At 38.4% G+C, this 22072-nt stretch overlaps 1 long non-coding RNA gene across 1 annotated transcript; it reads right to left on the bottom strand.

Annotated features, from left to right (window-relative positions):
* Positions 1-16686: 16686 nt before the first annotated feature.
* Positions 16687-19831, bottom strand: LOC110086416 (uncharacterized). Its single transcript, XR_013537235.1, has 2 exons — positions 19602-19831; positions 16687-17324 (listed from the first exon to the last, which is right to left on the bottom strand). It is a non-coding gene; the product is annotated as an uncharacterized LOC110086416 (long non-coding RNA).
* Between the last annotated feature and the right edge of the window lie 2241 nt (positions 19832-22072).

Below are 22072 nucleotides of genomic sequence, written 5' to 3'. Positions count from 1 at the left end.
AGCTGGGATAAGCAACGGGCACTCACTCCGTCACGTGGATTCGATCTTACGACTGCTTGGTCTTCTGACCCTGCAGCACAGGCTTCTGCGGTTTAGCCCGCAGCGCCACCACGTCCCAAAAGTTTACTATCAATGAGTTATTATTAACAAAGTATAAAACAAAGTATGCTGCTTTTATACCACCCTGTAACATTTAAAGCACTCTCTGGGCAGACAGAGAGACAGGTGACACATTCAGTCACCTCGCAACAATAGGATAAGCTCATCTAAAGAAATTAAAAAATACTCCAAGAAAGGCAAAAAAGCAAAAAGCCTTCTTACATTTAGGTAAGGCTAGTCCTTAAATGCACTAAGGCTAGTTATGAATTCTGAGCCCAACTGGGGTTCTTTGGACACTCCAGATCAGAGCATAAACCTTGGGTTTAGCTCCAGACAGGGTCGAAGTGGACTTGGGAGTGCTCTGGGAAATTATGGGATTGGGGAGACATTTAGAAATATAAAGAAAAGTGGAGAGAGGGGAAGAGAAACTGAATGGGCAAGCTGAAAGTCTTCATAAATATTTGTTTTCCCTTCCACCTTTCTCCCAGACTGGGACTCCAAGCTGCTCACACAAAGATTAAAACAGATAAAAATTGATAAACAGAAGTACAAGTAAAAGAACAGAAAAGGCCATCATGCTTTAGAACAAACTACAGTATTAAAATACTGAATTAAACACAGATTTAAAAGGCATCAATTAAAAAGGGAAGTACAAGATCTAAGAGTCTTTTCTTCCATTCTCAGTCACCTGCTGAAAGTATACTTCAACAAAAATAAAGTTTGCTGGCAGACGAATGTGTGGGTTGACCAAACTAGCCTCATGGGCCAAAGCCTGGGAGAAGCCAGCAAGAAGGCACTCCCTCTTATCCCCACCAAATGTGTCTTGGAGGATAGAAGATCTTTGCCAGTGGGAGAATACAATTCTGGAGGTAGGCATCACACAAGTATAGAATAGTAAGAAGTACCATGAGTGGTCACTAAAGATGTCTGGAGAGATATGTTGGGATTGAGCTTTCTAAAAATAGTTGAATCAGAGGAGACACTGGACCATGGTGCAAAATTCATAGCTGTCCTATAATTTCAACATTCCTGACACCAACAACACAAGGCACAGCATGAGGCAGCACTTCAACCATCTGATAGTCCTCCCCCAGCTTTTAGTGAGCCTATACCACCATAACTGTAAAAGTAGCTACCACACAAACTCTGCAATTCCAAAGCTGATGAACAATTCTTCAGGATTCAAAAGTGTTTTTGAGATTTTAATGGCTTAATAAAGATATCGCCCACCTTTACTTTTTGATTTTGCACAAGGAGGACTTGGCTTTTTTCTCTTTTTTGTTAAAAAACTAGAGCTACACAGAAAATGGGTGGGGGAGGAATTGCCACTTGTTAAATGGATTGTAGGATAGCTATGCCTTTGTTATCTGAAACATGAAATAATGGCAAATAGCTAGTTATTTCCAAAGAGGACTGTATGTCAATGTCATCTGAATCCAAAACCGAATTGGAATGTTTCAAGCTAGGCTGGACTTAGCTCAAGACAATTTGCTACATTTTTTCCAAACAAACTTTGGGCTAATTCCAATTGTTTATCTCAACTACAGTAGACCCACTGAGTCAATGAGACATTGGTAAGTACTGCTGATACAATAAAGTTTACTCTCATTGGGACTAAAAATTAGATTTAACCCAATAAAGTTAAATTGCATATTAGGTGTAGAATGTTCATTCTTTGAAGTTATTTAGTAAAACAAATGTGTGTACTAAACACAGATATAAATACAAAAGGAGCTTCATTTTACTTTTTCTGCTTTTTCTTTTTTTTACTTTATTTTAACATTATTATTGCTGTTACTAAAGTCAAGGCAGATTCCAGTTCTTTATATGCAATGTATTTTTCCTATAGTGCATTTCCCCAGTGTTGCAATGTTCAATCTGTTTTTCAGGTAAGTAACAAAATCAATTACAGTATATTTAACCATGCAACAATTCTGGGTGTATTTATGATTTGCACTATTTCCATCCATCTACCAGTTAGGTTTATGCAGGAGTACAGGCTAGCATACTTCTTTTTCCTGCATGTGATTACAGGTTAATCTTTTAAAGGTACCTGCTAATTTTTTTTACCCCTTTCTCATGAAAATATCTGTACTGAACTGCTGATCTCTTGAAAATATTCTACTTCATTACCAAGAGCCAACCTGATTCATTAAATGCTGAGTTATCTCCAGGCCAAAGACAAAAGAAGCAACAGCTAATGGTATTGAGAGACTCCAGTTAGTTTGTGTCCCTGTATAGCATGGCCGAAGAATCTGTGGTCATCAAGGCATTCTTGAACACCAATTCCCATCACTTCAAGCCAGCATGACCAATGGACTCCCCACCTCAGCGGTCTGGCATCAGATACTACCAAACCTCCATTAAATGAATAACAATGTTTTTGGCTGACAGAAGCTAGTGACAGATATATATAACTAACTGTAGCAATTTATAGCCATATCCCATATTCTGTTACTTGTCTGTAAATTGTCCCACATCACTTTCTTTGCCATCTTTCAGCTCAGACATGGGAAGAACATAAGAGCGATGCTAGAACAGTTGAAAGGTCTAAGGTCTGCAGGAAATTTTGCCCTTCAGATAATTTAGACTACAGTTCCCATAATCAATTCCCATAATCAGTTCCCAGGATCCTGGTTGGATTTTCTAGGAGTTGAAGTCTAGAACATATGGTGGGACAGGGGCCCCTCTTCTTGTCTAAGTAATGCGGAATCCTGTTTACAATCAGACCTCTTCGGTACAATAATCTTCTGCTGCTGTTTCTTGGAAAGGTGTTGAAAAATGTGTTGTTTTGAATCTGAAGTGAAGCATATTGCAATCCTACAACTGATCTCCATCTGTAATCTTATTTTAAAAAATCTTTAAAAATCTTTCTTCTTTTTTTTTAAACTTCGTCTTAAAGGGCTGATCAAGAAAATGCCTGCAGCTGAATCCATGGCTGAGGATACTATTTGGGCAGTTTCATAACCAGACCTTTAAGACAAGGCAAGATTTTTTTAAAAAAATAATTAAGTGATGCAGTGTATTTTCACTGCTCTAATGGAGTCTTTTTTTCCCCCAGCATCTAATTTACCAATATCCTGAGGTGGCTCTCTTATTAAGCCACTTAAAGATGTCAGAAATTCCCACTAGAAGAAGCCAGACCAAATAGGGTTGCATGAGTTCCAATATGCCATTTGAATGTGAAGATTACACCAAAAGTCATATCACGCTTCTACCCAGCTGCAAGAGACCCTGTTTAGCACACACCACCCTGCTCCAAATGAGCCCATGTAGACAAGCCCTTACAATATCTGAAGCATCTGAAATATTGGATTAGATTCATATCTAGTTGTATTTGGGTAGACTCATGGATATCAATGAAATTTAGGTTAGTCATAATTAAATTAAGGCTCATTAATATAAATGGATCTTCTTGAAGTACGACTAAATCTGGATCCAACCCTGTTTTTTCATATCTGCTGTATTAAAAGATAGTTTGCCACCTACAGAATAGCAAAAGATAATGGGTTTTTAACATTGTTGTCTAGGATATTTGTTTAATATCTAAGCAAGCCCATATCTGATCAAACAGCAGAGTTAGTCATATGATATAACTGAAGGCTTTGTCTGTCTCTTGAGGCTTTTTATTTGATGAAACTTTATTATTACCATTATTGTGGTTAAAAGAAATCTGAAAGTGATGAAACGGCTTCAGCCATTTTGTTAATGGTATGTAACAGCAAATGCATTTGAACTTCTTGAGAAAACTTCACATAGCTCGCATTAACAATGCAAATAAGCCCAGCAGCATAAACCTGCCAAAATGTATACCAGTCACTGTTTACAAATGCAAAAAGAAATTTAGCACGTAGAGAAAGGAAAAAACACATCTTGTGGTGTCAACCTTTCTGTAAACCTCTTTCTAGCTTTAACAGTTGTTCTTTCCTTTTTTAAAATTTTGTTGGAAGAGGTGTGATGGATGCATTGAAGGTACCACACCTGGCATCCACAATGTTGGCTGTTCAGAAGTACAGGCAACATCTGTGTTTTACTCAAATGGTTTTGTCACCTGAGATGTCACAAACTAAGTCATCTTCCAAGGTGTAGTTGGATTAACTTTTTAAGGAATGCCAAAAAAAAAAGTATTTCTGAAATAAGAGTGGGGCTCTGTTTGTTTCCTTCTTTGTTTAACCAAGCAAGAAACATTTAAATTAAAATGATCTCAAGTGAATTCCTTATTATACAAAATTGGATTAAATAAAAATGGCCAATTTATGAAATGAGAAAGAAGGAATTTCATTTAATATTTCTAAGACAGGAAATAATACCCATGCTAGATTTATGAATCTCCTTTTAAGAAGGTAATCTGATTGATTATGTATGTATTTACTTGTATCTTTTTAAAATCATGTAATCTATTCTTGGTAGAAAGAATAGGTTGATTGGTTGGTCGGTCATGGATCGATAATTATAATTTTTTAAATCCTAACCATTGCGTAAAAGCCTTGGTTGTTCCATGTAATAAAGGTAGGTCAGCTGGCTAACTAACTCATTGAGTTGGGTAGCTCCTGTGCATCCTATCTCCTGTGCATCCCACAAAAAAGCATGCAATCTAAGGTAAGGTGCACAATCCCAGGGCATTCCCAGAAGCCATTGGTAAATCTCTTTTGAGTAATCCGTACCTAGAAAACTAGGGAAAGAGTTGCCATATATCAGAATTGACCTGACAGCATGTAAATCATATATGAATGTGTCTTGTCTTTCTTCATCTCTGGTAAAAGTGACCAGAATTTTTTCACATATCTCATCTTCGTTGTTAATGTCAATAATCCCTGCTAAATTACATACATGTCCTGAGAAAAAGTACACCCACAACCAGTGATGGCTTTGATGTTTTATTGGCATTGCCCACTTAGGTAAAAAAGCAAGGTGCTTTTATTAACCCTCATCCACTAAAGTAAATAATTTGCATTGAGTGAATTATTTTCTGATTCAAGTGAGAATTCTGATGCATAGTGATGTATAAAAATAATTCATGTTCAAAGAAATGTTTGCACGTGTAGTATTATCTGTTTTATTAAAGATCCAGAATTAGAAAACAAGAGCTGGGTCATTCAGGATATAATGGAATTTGAGTTGGTATGGTAGTAAAGAAGTAACATTGGGATAGTAAAGAAGTGAAATTGGTAGGTTTGTTGAGGCAGCTTCATTTTGTCGCAGATTAGTTATTTATCATTGGTTGGTTGGTTGGTTGGTTGGTTGGTTGGTTGGTTGGTTGGTTAAACCTGTACTTGGCAAATTTAAAAACTTTCAAATCTGCAGCCATGGAGCTATTTCTGCATACATTGATTCTGTATTAGAGAAGTACATCTAAAATGTTCCATTCTAGAGTGCAAAGATAAAACCAAACATTAGCAAGCTTGTCAGACATGCAAGTGGTTGCAATGGAAACTTCAAGATACCTCAGGTCATGATTGCATATCTGCCCTAAAAGTTTGTTTGTTTGTTTGTTTTCTCTGTGCATTCAGGATGGCATACATGGTTCTCTCATAGACGTTTATCCTAACAAACACTCCCCCCAAAAAAACAAAACCCCATCCTGAGTTTCACTCATGGCTCAGCAGGGACTTAACCTGCATCTCCTGATTCCTATTTCAACATCTCAATCACCAAATCATAGTGGCTTTCATGGCTTTTTATAGGTTTACATTCCACTTATCTTTCTGTAGGATTCAGTGCTCATGTTTCCAGGTAGAAGAATTATCTGTGCAATTGTCATCTTACAGGTAGTTCAAATGTTAACCCACTTTCCTCACATGAAGTATTACAGCCAGGCTACTAACCCTAGCCATATAAAAAATTGGTATTCTACTAGAGAAGGAATAGTATTTGAATATTCATTTTCTTATAGCTGAACTATAAAATATTTCTATCTTCTTTAATAAAAAAAATTAGACTTGTTGACATTTAAATGAAAGCCATAAAATTATTTTAATCTGTGGTGAATGAAGAAGAGTTTTATAATTTCTTGAACTGCAGCAAACATTGTTGGTGTTACCTTCAATGAAAAAAAGACCTTTGGAAATAAGATAATTATGGTTATAGGTTTACTTTTACTATGTTTTCATGGGGCAAATTTAGAGTGAGATATATATTTTATTTGTATGGTCTAAAATATGACCATACAAATAAAATAATTTTTAACAATCATCAAACTGTCATAATTCTTTTTACACATTAAGGCTCAGAAATGAAATGAATTTATCACTATGACACTGATGCTAGGTCTTCTCCAAAATCCATGGATGTGCATCCATTGGGCAAGCTAACATTCTCATGGGCAAATATTTGAGCTGAGATTTTACCCTAGGCAACTGATTACAATTTTGCCATGCAATACAATTGCAAGTGCAACGCTTTGGAACCAAGAGCCTTTGGTTTCAAGATTCTTGTGCAGCAAAGATGTTTCCTGTTGTGGGGAGGTGCCTAGGTCAGTGACACTGGCAAAACGTATCTGGCCCAACTGGCCCAATCTCCCCTGTTTCCAGAGATAAGAAGCACAATTTTCTAGACTAAAACTCTCAGAATACCCAGCAGGTATTCCCAGCAAAAATGTAATATTTCTCATATCTGCAATTCCTGACCTAAAGCATGTTTATAATTGCGCAAAACTTGGGTTTGTCATTTCAAGGTTCTAAACAATTTTTCTTCTTCAATCTTATGGCAGTTGTATAGAGAGATACTTATGATGTCACAATTTTTTGTGTGCTATCTTTTGCTATTTGAATGGAACTTTCAGAATGAAACTGAGTGCTTAATTTAAAATGAGAAAAATCACAGACTTGACCATATAACCATCTAGGTCAAACCCTTCCTATGAGGCAGGACTATCCATCCAACAGCTGTGTCTAGAACACAGTGTATGCCACCAGAAGAGAGCAGGTGCATTGCAGAAGAGTCATTGTGAAACATTCATCTACAGATGATGACTCACATGAGTCAGCTAAAACAAATTTGGGTGTGAAATGCAAGATGTCCATCTGACCTCGGGGGGAAAATGTTTCCTCTTTCCAGTTATGTCAACTCCCTTGACTATAAACCTTAAAAAAACTATTTGTGCACATAAAGATGATGATGATGATGACTCCATGCAGTTAAAGTAGCAAGCTTAAACATTTGCTGATGTGTTAGCCCCACTGAAGACATTGGGACTTCTTAGCAATGCATGACATTATATTTCTTATCCATTGCATGGCAATCAAGTTGTGTTTCTTGCCATCTGAAAAAAAAAGGAATGGCAAAATAGGAGAAATAATTGCTAAATAGTTACATCATTGTACCTTTTCCTCAAATAGAGATGCCATAGTGATCACACAGTGAATGAAGTCCTCAGATAAAAATGGCCTAACGAACACATAAATTACTGAAATACATGCATTCCCCAAACACAATCTAGTAATGCTTGTGTTGAAGCTGTAATTATAGTAGGGCAAGAGCATGCAACTGAGGATGCAAATGCTATATTCCTTGTTACAATTATGCACTATTGCCACTTGCTGGTACTATCTATACATAGTTTAAATACATCATTCAAGGACAACTAAAAAATAGAGCTGACAATATGTGCATCGGCTAAGAGATGCAAGCAACATTGTGAAGGAAGGAGATTACTTAGACATCAATATCTGTTTAAATGCTTTGCGATGGATAGCTGTCAAAGTCAGTTCCCAATGCTTTCCAGAAGAATAAACGGCTCTCGCTTCTGTAAGATACATTTGGGCAATGGCATATCAGTTGCTAAAGTGTTTGCATAATGCACAGTCTACTGCAACTCTGTCATTTTCAGAAATAATACATATTATACTACTTATTGCACAAATGGATTTTTAGAGAGAAGCATTCAAAATGAAAGGGAATTGGGATGCTTGAAGAATAAAACTGCAGACAGTACAACTGGCCCAAATCAAAGTTGGACCAACTGCCTTTCTTTCCATAAAGCAATTTGGGAAAAATTATTTTTTTCAGCACAGATATCTATTTTGAAAATATCGGAATTATACACAGTGCACTCAATTTAACCATGCACATTTATTATGGATGAGGAATTACATAGAACAGAGTGCCATCTTCTGCAAAAGGAAGTGAATAAAGCTGCTGCTTCTACCGCCTGTTTCTTTCACTAGACCAGCACACCAGCAAGAATAATCCAGGCAAAGAAAAGGTACCCTCAGTGACTTCCAGAAAGAGGGGGGGGCTGTTCTGGAGAGTGTGGGGGGAGAGACTACACAATGTTGGGGGAACTCTTGCAGGGTCAGGTGATCTTGCACAACCTCCCCTCACAACTGTACCTTCAAAAGCACTTGCCAGTTCACTATGGGCTTAATCCCCACCCAGCAGGCAACAAAACACTGCTTCTCATCCTGTTTTGTACTACAGTGACCCAGATGGATGCTGGTGGTCCTATAAATGCCAGGAAATAATTTTTCCATGCTGATCAGATCACTGTTATGTATGCATTGTTGTTAGTATGGCCTCATATGGATGTATATACCTTGTCTTAATGTATCATATAGTACTAAAGAGTCCTGGTGGTTCCTTTTCAACCATAGAGCAAGAATGGGGGTGGGGAAAAGAGTGTGAGGTACACAATGCTGGGTCTTAGACACATTTGAATAATGGTTAGAGGCCTTTAATATATTTAGATTAATTTGCATATGGAATCACCATCATTCCCCCTCCCCACAATTTTTTGGGAATCATCTGACACACTGTCCACTATATCAGTGGATAGTCAGCTGTGCTGGCTAGTAGTCTTGTAGCCCAGTGGTTCTTAACCTTTTTGAAAGAAACGCCACCTTGAGCCATTGAGGAAGTTATCATCGCCCCCCTCCCCATGGTGATGATATCTTATTTATTTATTCATTTATTCATTCATTCATTCATTCATTCATTCATTCATTCATTTATTTGTTTATTTATTTATTTATTTATTTATTTATTTATTTATTTATTTATTTATTTATTTATTTATTTATTTATTTATGACACTTAAATCCAATGACCCCTGAAAACAAAATTCAATTGCAAGAAAATGAAATGCCCCCCAAAAGTAACATTTAATGATTTAGTTGCAAGGGAATTTTAAGACACAAAAAGAAATATAAAAAGGGTATAAAAACAAACCGCAATGCAGGAATTAAAAATTTCTAGATGAAAACTCTGAAACTAAATTAAGATTGGAGGAAAATATATATTCATGCACACTGTAAAAAGGCTGCAGCCATCTTCACAGGTGTGGCTTGCTCCAGTGCCCCCCTATCGCCCACCTTCTGCTCCAGCGCCCCCACACTGCCCCATTTCGTTCTACCGCCCCCCTGAAAAATGAAATCGCCCCCTGGGGGGCCATTATCGCCCACGTTAAGAACCACTGTTGTAGCCCATGAAGATCTGGAGACCCGAGGTTGGGAACCACTGCACTATACTATTGGGCTAATTTAGGTCCCAAATATAGTATATCTCCTAAATCAAGAGAACTTTAAAAATGCTGAAACTTTCATTCTAGTTGGGTTGAGTTTGGTCTATGCAACCCAAACATTCAATGCATCAATTCAGCCCACTGATCTTGTGTTACCAAACAAATTATAGGTTCTAAGAACTCTCATAGCATTAATGATTGGGTTGGCAGTCCAAACTCAAAGGCTCTCCTCTTTCTCTTATAAACATGTTATCAGGATGCAAATGGAGAACACCTCAACTGAGACATACAGCTATGTAAGCAATCTTTGGAGCTTCTACAAGTCTCTGCTTCTCTGTTTGTTCAGAGCATGAGGAGGTTAGTTTTGCAGCTACTGTAAAATTCCCAGAATCCTCCAGTGTCTCCAGTCCATGTCAATGCTGGCTGAGACTCTCTGGGAATCTGTAATTAGCGATGGGAAGCATGAAGCATGGCACCACAGGTGGTGCTGAGTTCCTTCTATCTCCCCTCAGGCCGGCTGGTCCACTTACCAAGCTCTGTATCACTCCAATCCAGGAAGGAGCACAACCAACTTTTCCCTGCCTCCCCAGGCAGGCAACCACTCTGGTGAGGAGGCAGAATGGGGAGTCTTCCTACACAGCCAATGAGTGGTTGGCTGTCTGGGGGTGGGGGTGGCTCCTGACTGGATTGGAGTGCCACTGCTAAAAACCCCAGTGGCATGCAGAACCCAGTAAGTGGACCAGCCAGCCTGGGGGGAGGTTGATGGAACTCAGTACCACCTGTGGTGCCATGCTTCATAACAAAGCATGAAGCTCCCATATCTATTCATAATCCAAAAAACATTACAAAACATTAGCTTGCTGTTTGATACTGGCCAGAGGGACTAGCCCAGTTCAACCGCACTGTGTCAGTTGGAACAGGTAGTTAGATCAACTTTTCAAGCTGGATCACCCAGTTTTATGAAAGAGAAAGTTGATCATATTTTGCAAACACTGCGCAATTGCATGGTACAAATGCATAATTTCAGAGAACACAACACATACCTCACCATTTTATACATATGAATAAAGATATATGCTAGTATATAATATATGCTACATGTCATTCCCATAGTTACGATGCTTCTGATGATTTCCCAATGCTATATTCACTATACACTTTAGGGGAAATGTGTAGTGTAGATATGTTTGTGAGGTTCCTGTGTTTCACATTTGACCATGGCCACTGCTGAAAGTGAACGGTGTATCACAGAGGAGCAACTGGGACTTCATCAAAGATTCTTCCTTACAAAGATTCTTCCTTTCATTGTCCACAAGAAAATATGGTAACTTGTGTGGCTACAATGGCAGCATTGAAGATAAAAGTTACCAGTGAGGGATATACAGCATTTTGGGTTAAGAATAGTTTTGGATAATAAATTTTAAAGAAAAAGGTGCTTGTTTTTAAATGTCATCAGGTATTAATCTTTATTCTGCCTTTTGGGGAGGGGGCTGGATTGAGTTATAACTTTTTTTAAAATTATGTGTTCACACACAGTGATTTAATGTAAGTTTCCCTTTAGGGAAGAAAGTTTTGTAACAGGTGATCTTAAAATTATTTTTCCTGAAAGATATATGGACACGAGCCTATACTTATAAGTTCTTAGTTTATCCTATAGCATAAACCCTTTAGTTCTCAAGATAAATTCATATTATGAGAAAGAAAACTAGGAACTTTGGCGCCACTAGAAATTTTAACTGTCTGTATTTTGTAACCATCAATTTTATATCCACCATTGGTTGCCAATTACTATATTGTAATCAGGAACTATTGTTAATTGTCATAGATAACTCTCCTTCTTATCAATGTGATATACAATTGATAATAGTCTCAACTATACTATTTAGTAATAGTCACCTATACTTTAAATGCATGAAGAAGCTCCTAAGTCTTTTCACTCTCTAATAAATACACCTTTGTACCTGGCATTCAAACGTAGGAGAGAGAGAATGTGAGAATGCTTGGGCACTGCTTCCATCATTCATATAAATTCACCACAGCAATTCCTGCATTGGTGGATTACATTAAATACAGCTGTCCAATTTTAGTGCATGTTCCTCACTGAGCCATAGTGCATTCAGTGGTGGATAGAGATGGGCATAAACCACAGGTCCCACACCTTCCCAGCCAGTGCCCCACTCACGAGCCAGAGTGTGCTCCTCTCCTCTTCCCCTTCAGCTGTTCAGCCAGTCCCCCACAGGAACATGGGAGGTGGGACGTGGATGGCCATGCTCTTGCTGGGGACTGACTGAACAGCTGAAGAGGAGGAGGAGAGTAGTGTACTCTGGCTCATGAGTGGGGGAATCAACTTTGTGCCCATCTCTAGTGGTGGATACTACTTAGGATAGGTCTAGCATAAATTCAGCAATATCCTGGCCTGTGGATTTTTATTAATCATAGCCCTCCTTCCTATCCATCATGGGAGGAAACATGAAGAATATGTACCTCCCTACTGGCTATTGGATTGCAGTTCCCATCATCTATAGCCAGCAAAGCCAATTGTGAGGGAGGGAGGCGCTATAGTAAAACTGAAGAACCACATGTTCCCCCAATTCTGTTATTATGTGTCATCAAGTCCCTTTCAACTTATGGCAATCCTATGAATTAGTGACCTCCAAAAGGTAGCCCTTCTCATGTCTTGAAAAATCAAGAAAGTGTCTTCCTTTATTGCGCCAATCTTTCCCCAACCTCTGCACGAGGGCAAAAGTGTTTTCTTCATATAATATTCTGAACTTGGGAGTCAAAGTTTGTACTCATGCAACTCTAGGTATAATTTTAAGAGCATTTCCAAGAGAGCTTATTTCTTGAAGAGGAAGTTATATATTTAGAGGGGAGGGAATAAAACTCAACCAAGACGATTAAATAGATATGGCATAACAAAGATTATTTGAAGATTCCTGATTGCTCTCAGATTAAAACTACTATTCAATGTCATGACAATTTATGTTTTCATTTATGAAACTACTATTTATTAACTCCCAATGCTGTTTATTGCTGGTGAGTAAGAACATACCAAGCAAAAAACATCATATTGAATTATTCCTTGTGAACCCACTAGTTATGGCAGAGAGACCTATTTTTTATAATAAATGGTTTAGGGAATTGTTTTAAACCTATCAGTGTTTATTTCGTGAAAAAAAGGTCTCAATAAAGCAACAGAATTAACATGGCTGTATTTTCTGACATTAATGTGTCAATATGCTTGGCAGAGTGCTTATTTTCATTACAGTCTTCAATTTGTCAATGCCTTGGCGGCATGCAACCACTGAGCAGGAGTGGCCGTTGGTGGTTAACCTTGTTACAGAAGATAAGTTACAAGTCCTGACAAGCAGTGCAAGACTGAACGATTTGTTTGCAAAAACAGGAGAAAAAGAAAAAATGTGTGAGGCTCAAAGGCAAATTGTACCTTCCTATAAGCCATTCTGAGGATTCAGAAGAAACACTGGCATTCTGGTGTCATGCTGTGTGACATTTAGAGGACCACACGTGAAACTGTAAAAAAGTTAATGATGTGGAACCAGTATTATGAAAATGAGTTATAGTACATTATCGTGGACTTCGATTGTTTTAAATCTCTTTCGAACTGTTTTGTTTTAAAATATGAACCATGGTCAAAGGTGAAATAAAAATAACACAAACAGAAGAACAGGTGGAAAGGCCCTTCAAGACCATACCAAAGATCTGCACTTCATCTGGTATCCTGTTCCCACAGTGGATAGCCAGATGTCTATGGGAAGACCACAAGCAGGATGTGAACCCACCAGCATTCTTCAAGCACATAAATTCCCTTCAACTGTTATTTAGAGGCATAATGCCTTCAAATATTTGAGATACTAAATAGCCATCATGTAGCTATTGATAGCTTTGTTCTTCATGAATTCTTCTGAAACCCTTTTCAAAGTAGTCCAAGCTGATCGATGTTGCTACTCACTAATTCAAATACTAGCTGCATCTCATCAGTTCAGTGCTATTTCACTTACTAAACTTGGGGGGAGGGGATTTGAATGCTGGCAAAACAAGTGGATAAGGGGTGGTGATGGTGGCCAAGAAGGGTGAGGAAGAACATGGACAGTGTGACATGGGGACACTTGAAACACACTTTCCTGGGATACTTAAACATTTCTGTGAATGGCGATAGCAATTCAGATGTCAGGTGAGTATATACAGAAGCTGATATTTATTTGGGACGAGCTTCTATGTGGTCATGCCATAAGGCAGAAATTGTACTTTTAGGAAGGGATCATTTGAAGGACATGATCTGTGGGCTTGGGCTATCTTTTCCTTCTTGGCCAGTGAGATGACCAAATTGAGCTATCTCATTTTCTTTGGTCCTTGTCAGTAAATTCTCCCCAAACCCACCTCTGTATTATTTTGACAACCACAGGTCATCTATGCTTTGGGAAATATGCTGGCACTGTTCTTATCAGTTTGGGCTATGGAAATTGATCAGTCTAATATGAAAACTGTGTGAAATGTATCTTACTTTTAGTTGCAGCATGAAAACCTTCTTTTAGAAGAACATGCTAGCTGAGTTCTCTCACACAGTTAAAGGCAGTCAAAAATGAGTGTGCGAGCCACCACAAGAATTTGCTTGGCAGTCTACCTGAAATAATAATATGATGTGCATCTCCAAAATGCTGATCTTACACTTTTGTGGTAAAAGAAAATGCTTTCATTTTTATTTCTGACTTTTGTCTTGCATTTCAAACCCCTTCCAAATGCTATTTGGAGGTTACGTGCATGTGCGAACCAAAACAGCCCCTCTCTCTGTGAAGCAGAGGGAGAGGTCAGCATGTCCCATAAAGTTCATTGATGAGAAAGAATTGAGGAGACTTTGGAAGGAGCTGGAGGGAGGGAAGAGGGACACAGCAATTTTTTCTGCTCTTGTTTAAAACAGTTTATTTTTGTTTTCTTGCACATCTCAATATCAACGGTGAAACATCAGGATTTATTACAGATAATGCAAACTTCATGTATTCTATCATGAGAATTACACTTCAGTAAATAACCATGAGGCGTTGAACAGAGATTTGCTTTTCACAACCTGTATTAAAATATATAGAACCAGTATAATTATTCTTGATTCAGTTATGGTATACTGAGTGGTCATTTATATGTACATATAGGTGAATGGAGTACATGGGAAATTAGTCTGTTTTAAAACAAGTGGGGTTTATTTTTTTAAAAAAATCTATAGTTAAATCATATCCAGAATTCTATATAGCTTACCATAAAACACAAAATGTCAATAAAATATTATTTTAAGACAATGAACCATAAAACTCTACATCATAAAAATATCTAGAGTCACATGAGCTGAAGTTCAAGTAAAGCATTACAAATGAACTCTAGGGTAACTTAGAGGAACATACCCTATATTCTCACATCTTTTAAAAAGATGTATCACAGCAAATCATGTGACAGAAATACTAACCTTGAGGGGAGATGCTTATGACTATAAGCAAAATTATATTACTACATTACACAAGGAGTCTATTAATGTAGAGAAACTAAAAGGAAGAATGAGTCAAGGTGAATATTATGAATTAATAACTTCACCACCTGAGGAATAAATGACATAATTAATTTAGAGTATGTTTAGACTAATATTTGTTCACATACCTTAGTATTAAATTATCACTCTAATTCACTGATTCAGAACATGGCCTGATACAGTTTGACCCATTTTGGAAGCTACCTGATTTTACTTGGACATGGAACCTGAGCCAAGCTTTGTAAATGCAAACATCTTGCACCTGTAATCAAACATAATAGAATGTTTTTTTAAAAAAAACTTAATTTAAAAAATATTGATTTAGCTACTTCTTTATTTGTTAGTTTGCAAAATCAGATTTTGAAGGCATAGTACCACCATGTAGGGGTGAAGGGATTATATCTGCCAACTTGCAGTCAAATCAATGCAGGAGTACACACTTTTCATCTTGCTTTTTAACATATGCATAAACACTGGAGGTCAGAGTGAGGTAGCTAAGTTTTTCAAATTCTTTAGGATGGCTGGATCAAACACTGAGCCTAATGGACCTCTCATGACATGGGTTGGGGGCAACATTCCCTCTAATTTCCAGCCCCGCTTGATGGGGCTCCACCTCTCACATGCATGATTCCATTGGCCCCATGCCTGTGATTCTGCTCCTGCACAGGATTCTGTCATGATCAGAATCAAAGGAGCTAGAAACGATCGCTGTGGGTGCATGTAGGAGGTGGAGCCCTCTGCGGAGGGGCAGAGCCGCACACACTTGCACAGCCATGCATCTTAGAGGGAACTTTGTGGGGGGCATATAATCATTCCCAGCACTGCCTTCCTCAGTTAGATGAACTTCATGGTCAACCATCTCACAGGAACCCCGTCAAGATGCTGACTTCAAAGAAAAGTTGTGGAGCTATCAGTAATTTTGCACCGATCAATAGTATCAAGATAGTGTGTACATGAGTCAAGTCACCATGTGCAGTTCTAGGATGAAAGCCATGTCTTGTGAACCCAACACCAACATGAAGTGGTGGAGAATGTGAAAGTGAAGAAGGAAAAGGATAGGTGTCAGCCCACAATATACAAGAAAACACTGAAATATAATAGTGCTATATAATCAAGTGATGTAAGTACAAGAGGAGTAACAAAAAAACGTAAGTATTGTGGCACTTTTAAGATCAACAAATTTACCTCAATGTGAGCTTTCGTCGAGTATAATTCACTTCATTGAAAACAAGGAACAAAAAATAATGTGACACAGAATAAGGAACTGAAGATGAAAGAGCAAAGCCTGCTTATTCTACTACATTACACATTACAGAAGTAAGCACAAAGAATATAGAATAACAAAGATATATGGAAGCACACAAGCCCAATAAAAGTCTAAAGAAATGAAACTCTGCTGGAATGAAAAAGTTACAGAGAAAACTAGGAGACAATGTTACTGTTGTTGTATTGCACTTATTTCTAGGCACTGCTGGTGCCTGGAGGCAGACTATAGCACTAAATTTATAAATTAAGAATCAAGTCCTAAAAATGTTCAGGTGGGGTGATATGTTTCCAAAATCACTGTTGTTGTTTTTTTTTAATTTCAGGAGGCAAATTAACAGCCACTGGCAATTTCTAGCCAATCATATCTTAGCAACAAGGCAACCAATCATATATAAGGAGGATATTTTGAAGTCTGGGAATGTCACTGTTACTGCCAGATACAGTATAGCTGTGGTTGAGTTGATAGGAGTTCAGGCAGACAAAATTAATCTCAGCATTTCCTCATTTTGAGGAGGAGGAGGACTAGAGTTGCTTTAGAAGAGAAGAAAAGCACAGAATGCTCATCCTCAAATGGGGTGGCTTTTAGTGAGTGAGTTCATGGTTTTAAAAAAGTGGGTTGGGATCAGCAAAGTCTTAAATACCTAGGAGATGGTACATGGGAATGTGTATCTCGTTAGTTAATAAGGTCAGTCCCTTAAAATAGAGAAACTATAAAACTGTAACTTTGAATAAATGTTTTAACAATAAAGTTATACTTTAGGTTTCAGAAATTGCTTCAGTTTACTTTTCTTCCCAATCAGGCAATATTTGTTTTATAGAACCACTAAAGGTTATCAAGAACTGCTGGATAGCTCAGTAGTTTAGGCATCTGTCTGCAGAGGCAGACGTTGGGCGTTCAATTCCTCTGCTGTGCCTCCATGACAGTTGCTGGACTCAGTGATCCATAGGGTCCTTTCCAGCCCTGCAGTTCTAAGATTAAGATTGAGATTATGAAACATTATCAACATAATAGCATGCAACCATCACTATAATGCATAAAAAAGAACTACAGTATATCACAGAAGTGAGTACACCCCCTCACATTTCATAAATATTTTAGTATATCTTTTCATGTGACAACACTGAAGAAATGACACTTGGCTAAAATGTAAAGCAGTGAGTATACAGCTTGTATAACTGTGTAAATGTGCTGTCCCCTCAAAATAATGCAACACACAGCCATTAATGTCATTAGGAATAAAAGAAAGATTTTTTTTGCTCCAGGAAAAGGTTTGAAAGGGCTTCTTAATATCTGAGAAGAAAGGGGAGGAATTTGAGAAGACGAAGAAATAAAACTTGAAGCTATCTCACAGCCCCATAAGAGACCATAGCTGACAAACTTGTATGCCCTTTCAGTGCATCAATCCTACATGAAACTTCAGATGGCATCCGACGTCCATCTGGAATGCTCTGGAGAGAAGCCTATTTTGCCTCAAGAAAATGCCATAACAGATCTGCAAGGGGCCGATTCAATTTGAGATTCAGACTTTGACCAAAACCTGCATACATCCATGGTTGAGATCCATTGAGGAGTTGCAGTTTAATTCAGTTATTTTGAAGTTTGAGATATAGTGATGCTTGCCCATATTGCTATTTGAATCATATAGAATTTGACTTTGTGATGATCTTCTTCACTTCTCTAATTGGAGATATTTATTTTTCTCAAATCCTCCGCCTTGAAACAATGTTTATATCCAAAATGCCACATTAGGAAATGATGAAAATGCATATTTGAAAGTGTTCAGGTGGGTGATCAGAATACAATTTAGAAAGCAAGGTAACAACTGACTTTTCAGCCACATACTATTTTTCTGTCCATTGGTCTCTGCTAAACAGCATTCTGCTCTAATATATCAAAACACGAATACTAGCTTCACTACAGCATATGTGTATCATCAACCAGTTGTAAGATGAAGTCCAAATATTTGAAAAGCTTTCACTATCACATTTTTGCTTTCAAAAATATATTTCAAAAACAGCATGGGGGTGGCTTAAGTACCATGATGCATATCTTATTCCTTACACCAAAGAGTGCATGGATATTTATCATAAACAAACCCATTCCAGCCAAGATTGCCATCCACTAGTAAATTTGAAAGCTGCCAGTAATATTTTCCTGCCAAGAAATAAAGAAGATATTCCATCACCAATAGGCCTCAAAATCTACATCATTTACTTTATAGAGGTTTTCATCATAAAGTAAAGCAAAGCAAAGCAAAGTAATAATAAAACTTTTATTACATGGTGAACAATGCCTTGAAACTTATGGTTTATTTTTGATGTGAACACAGACACAGCCATGTTGACTAATTAAAAAAAATCCAAAATCCAAATGTTGTAGTAGGGTGATATCTGTATTAAACTAACCCAAAGGTATGTTTTTACAAAAGCAGAGAGAAAAATATAAATCAGCTTTTTGTTGTTCCTGTTTTCTTTAGAAACAATTTACAAACTAACAATTGTAAAGGAAATTAAAAGGCTGTGCTTTTGCTCAAACATGGTGACATTACACTTGCGAATTATCTTTAGAGCTAATATAGCTAAACAGTTTGGGTAGTTTTTAGTAATGTTTCTCCCATGGTTGAACGGTTTTCCCTACTTTGGGCTTCACCTACCTTAAATTACACTAGCTCCTATGATCTCTCATCACTGGCTAAGCTAACTGAGGATGATGGCATTTGTAAGCCAAACATATCTGAAAGGCCATTCATTTCCTAGGTTAGCAGCCGATAGGGCAACTCAGAGCTAGGGGGGAAAGACATTTTTGGGCTGGTAACATGTGTCCAACAGCTACAGCAGCTATTGCCATGTTTCTAAGGAAACCTCACATCCCAGAATGCTTTACCTACAGTACACAAGACATGGGAACGTGGTGGCGCTGCGGGTTAAACCACAGAAGCCTCTGTGCTGTAAGGTCTGTAGATCTTCAGCTGTAAGATCGAGTCCATGTGATGGAGTGAGCGCCCATCGCTTGTCTCAGCTCCCGCCAACGTAGCAATTCAAAAGCATGCAAATGTGAATAGATTAATAGGGACCACCTTGGTGGGAAGGTAACAGCGTTCTGTGTCTAAGTCGCACTGGTCATGTGACCACGGAAACTGTATTTGGACAAACACTGGCTCTATGGCTTGGAAACGGGGATGAGCACCGCCCCCTAGAGTCGAACATGACTGGACAAAAATTGTCAAGGGGAACCTTTACCTTTACCTTACACATGACATACAGAAGGCTCTTCCATGCCCAATGCCAATCCTGGGACTTGTGAAAGTCACACTGCCAGTTTATGGGGAATTCTCCTTAAGGTCCAGTGCTGCCAAGAAGGCTCATGGGTCATGATCCTGGCAATCCACTCTTGACTTGCTCCAGATGGCAGAATAGCTCCACATCCATCCAGTCATTGCTTCTTTTCCTACTTCTTTCCTCTTTCTTCTGGCTTTCTGTTGCAGCAGTGCCGCATAAACATAAGTAGAGATGGGCATAAATTTAAAAAATGGACAACCAAATTAATTAAAAATTGCTAATTCATCAGATCACATTTGTATGAATCAATGCCCCGATGAGTACGAATCAATGAATTTTAGTGATTTTTGATTTGTCAAATCATTTGGCTATAAAATGCACCCCCAGACACCTAAAGAAATCAAAATTGCAAGGAAGCTTCCTCTAACTCTCCTTTATAGTTCCTCCAAGTTTAATGAAGATTGGGCTTTCCTAAGCCAGCTGCTAAAGGGCACTTTCCTGGGGGACCCAGTTTGTGGGTGGATAACTTGGATGTCTGAAACGCAATCTTCACCAAACTTGGAGGGATTGTAGAGAAGAGTCAGTAGAAGCACCTTTGTGATTTTGGTGTCTCTACGTCCTGGAGAGAACTCTCCTGTGTGTGTGTGTGGGATCCTTGTGGGTGTATAACCCAGATGTCCAAAACCCAAATGTCATCAATCTTGCAGGGACTATAGAGCAGCACCAGGGGAAGCTTTCCTGAAAATTTGTTGTTTCTAGGTGCTTGGGTGACCATTTTATAAAACTTAAAAGTAAAACATGAATTGATCAATTTATTCATTGATTTGTCAGACAGAAACATTTGTAATTTGTGATTCATTGATCTTGACGAATCACAAATCAAAACAAATCACCATTTTTTTTTTATTTGTGCCCACCTCTAAACATAACCTACATAAGAGCAACAGCCTTCTGTCCTTCTGGGATTGATAAATTCAGTACCCAGCTTGCTGTGTGTAGCCTGTGTAATTAAGTTGTAAACTGCCCAAATAATGCTTCAAGAGCTATGGGGCAGTATAAAAGCAGCAGACTTTATTGTTAGGATCATGCAGTCAAAAACTGGTTCTCCCAAGAAGTCAATAATCTGGAAGAAAGGTTCAACAGTGTGGCAGAGTACATGCACTGCAAGAAAGTGGCTTGGGCCATCTCTCCAATAGTAGCATACTCAGCCACCTGAACACTCAGCACAGGCCATTGCTGCTGGTAAATGAAGTGGGTACTGTGGGGGCAAGTGGCTTCCTTATTATGAAAGGTAAGAGTAATTCATAGGGCAAAGGCTGAGCCGTCAGCCCACAAAAGCAGGGATGTAGGCACACAAATAACAAAAGGTAGAAGGCAGCAAATGCCAGTTCTTTCTCTCAAGAAGTTCCAGGCTACTCATTCATTCATTCATTCATTCATTCATTCATTCATTCATTCATTCATTCATTCATTCATTCATTCATTCAATTAGATTTTTACCTCACTCCCTAGACAGCATCTACTCTAGAGGAAAAAGAGGTTACTTACCTGTAACTCTGGTTCTTCAAGTGGTCATCTGTGAATTCACACCAATGGGTTTAGTGTGCCTGCTCAGAGAAACCTTGGAATATTCCATAACTTAAGTACATGGTGCCAGGACCTCCCACATGCTGCCCTTAACCCTGCCCTGGCAGCGAGTGCCTTGGTTCTCGTGGAATGGAGCAGATAGAAACAATTGAACATGTCCTGTTGTGGTGCACATTTTACAAGGATGTATGTGAAGAACTTGTTTCCCCTCTGATTGGCCGAATTCCTGGTTGCACAGAGCAACAATGTATGCATGTGCTGCTGTCTGACTCCAATCCCATTCTTACACATAGGGTTGCCAAATTTCTTACTGTTGCAATGGGCATTAGAAAAAGGACCCTAAAAACAGATGATCCTCTGTAGTTAGAGCATAGTTTGCTAGAAATTCTGGAACTGCTCTAGGAGAGATGTTTTGATGCTGTTGTTGTTCACCTCAGAAACGAGTATTTGCATTTGATCCCAATATTTTTGTATACCTCTGTATATTTATATATTTTGATGTTTTATTTGTGGCTGGTCTTTGACCGTAATAAAGTTTTATCTTATTATTATCTGCCTCGGTTTTGTAGAACTGTTTGCCGATGCCCAGCATGCAAAAGGCATACATGACGGGCAGAGGGGAAGATGGGCAGGAAGTGTGAATTCACAGATGACCACTTGAAGAACCAGAGTTACAAGTAAGTAAACTCTTTTTCTTATTCGTGGTCTCTGTGAATGTTCACTTACCCGGAGGAGGTACTCATGAGAGCACAGAGACTAGAACAGCACAACCCACAGTGGCTTCAGCCTTGGCCCAGATGTCCAGTCAATAATGGGTCACAAAGGTCGATGCCTTAGCCCACGTGGCTGCC

The sequence above is a fragment of the Pogona vitticeps genome, chromosome 6 (genome assembly GCF_051106095.1).
Source record: "Pogona vitticeps strain Pit_001003342236 chromosome 6, PviZW2.1, whole genome shotgun sequence".
Taxonomy (NCBI): domain Eukaryota; kingdom Metazoa; phylum Chordata; class Lepidosauria; order Squamata; family Agamidae; genus Pogona; species Pogona vitticeps.
The sequence above is the reverse complement of the archived record's forward strand: the minus strand, read 5'-3'. Positions and strand labels throughout refer to the sequence as shown.